This window comes from Eumetopias jubatus, unplaced genomic scaffold (assembly GCF_037043125.1).
Source record: "Eumetopias jubatus isolate StellerSeaLion01/CBP00866 unplaced genomic scaffold, mEumJub1_p1.0 scaffold_2, whole genome shotgun sequence".
Taxonomy (NCBI): Eukaryota; Metazoa; Chordata; class Mammalia; order Carnivora; family Otariidae; genus Eumetopias; species Eumetopias jubatus.
The window spans coordinates 110,045,082-110,047,054 of record NW_028274808.1 but is presented as its reverse complement, the minus strand read 5'-3'; the positions used below and the strand labels follow the sequence as shown (position 1 = coordinate 110,047,054).

General features: G+C 38.6%; 1 pseudogene; it reads right to left on the bottom strand.

Annotated features, from left to right (window-relative positions):
• Positions 1-249: 249 nt before the first annotated feature.
• LOC114222690 (NADH dehydrogenase [ubiquinone] 1 subunit C1, mitochondrial pseudogene) lies at positions 250-596 on the bottom strand (annotated as a pseudogene).
• Positions 597-1,973: the final 1,377 nt, after the last annotated feature.

The following is a 1,973-nucleotide window of genomic DNA, read 5'->3' as shown; positions in this document are numbered from 1 at the left end:
TGGGAACTTGATTTAAATCAAAGGCCAAGATTATTAAGGGCAGTAGAAATGCACAACAAACCAGCAAAAATAAAACTCCTTTGTTGAGTTGATTAAAACTTTTTAAGCTAACAAGAGACTCCATAATTAGTAATAGTAATTACATTGTTATTTTAAGAGCTGTGTACTTCTTATTTCTTTTCTTTTTTTTTGAAGAATACAGAAATATTTTTATTTTTTCATTTAATGATGCAAAACACAAATGCCGATTGGACATACATGCACATATAACTTTTTCTCACACGTTTACAACTCAACAGATTGGTGAATGCAAAGGAACTAGTATAATCACTATATGGAGCATACCATATTAGTATTTCAATAGTTTATTCCAACCCATTTCTTCTTTTATACTCTAAAACATCTTCATTATGTTGTTTGATGAGATAGATCCACAAGAAGGCGGAGGTGCCCAAGGTCAGTCCAACTTTCAGCCAGTCAGGTCTGTCATGTGGCGGCTCCCGAATGTAGAACTTTGATCGCGCTGAAGAGCCATTTGGGAGCCTGGCAGGAGCCAGCAACTTGGAGAACGGGCGTAACAACGCGGGCAGTGCCATCTTGCCAGTTCTTTTCTTTTTTTTTTAAAGATTTTATTTATTTATTTGACAGAGAGAGACACAGCGAGTGAGGGAACACAAGCAGGGGGAGTGAGAGAGGGAGAAGCAGGCTTCCCGCTGAGCCTGGAGCCCGACACAGGGCACGATCCCAGGACCCTGGGATCATGACCAGAGCCCAAGGCAGACACCCAACCGACTGAGCCACCCAGGGGCCCCTCTTATTGCTTTTCTAACTTTTAAAATTTCTTTTCTTACTGTGAAACTTTTAAAGCCTTTACATAAGTAGATAATAATTTAATAATCCTTTCTTTAGCCACCACTCTGATTCAACAGTAATCAACAATTGACACTTGCTTCGTCCATCCCTATTTTTATCTTTCCTCCCATTCTTTATTTTTGTTGCTGTAGTATTTTATTTTATTTTATCTTATTTTATTTTATTTATTTTTTTTCCTGTAGTATTTTAAAGCCAATCCCTGACTTCTCGTTGATTTCCCTTTTTGCATTTGTGATTATATCCTTCTGTATTTCCCATGTTACAGTTTCCTTGCTAACAGCTGAGGTCGGCCCTTTACTGAGGTCTCTTACGACAGCAGTGACATCTTATCAGTAAGTGTCTAACAGGGTGGATGAGAGTCTGCGTGGATGGGGTACCATGTGCCAGCACAGGTCCAGGCATTTTACAGGTATTAAGTTTTTTGATCAGTCTAGTGAGGTGTGAGCTACTATCATCTCTGGTTTTATAGATGAGGAATTGGAGGTACACAGAGTTTGTGGTTAGATGACTTATGGGCAGTTAATCACTTATTTAATCAGTAATCCAGTTTACACATATGAATTCTTAGAAATTGAAGTCTGGAGCTTCTCATCATGAATGTTTACAGATATGAATTCTTAGAAATTGAAGTCTGGAGCTTCTCATCATGAATATTTTATACTTTTCTACATTTTGTCCCCTAGATTTTAGGCTGAATCTTATTTTTGTGTCTGTGGCCACCCTGTCCTACCACAGGAGTAAAGTCTGTGGATGGAGAAGGGGTATATGTGAAGAAAAAAGAAATGTAAAAGGTTTCTTAATTTTTGGTTGTTAATTGTAGGAGAGGAAGTTTTCCTTGATCTTCTTAGGTTTCCTGGCTGCGTCTGAAATGTAGACTGATAAAGCACACAAATTTATTTAATCTAAGTTTTATGTAACATGAGAGCACTTATAAGAAAAGATCTGAATAAGTGGTTAAACCTGAGTTTTGTTTTTTTTTTTAAGATTTTATTTATCTTTTGACAGAGAGAGACACAGCGAGAGAGGGAACACAGGCAGGGGGAGTGGGAGAGGGAGAAGCAGGCTTCCCGCTGAGCGGGGAGCCGGATGCGGGGCTCCAT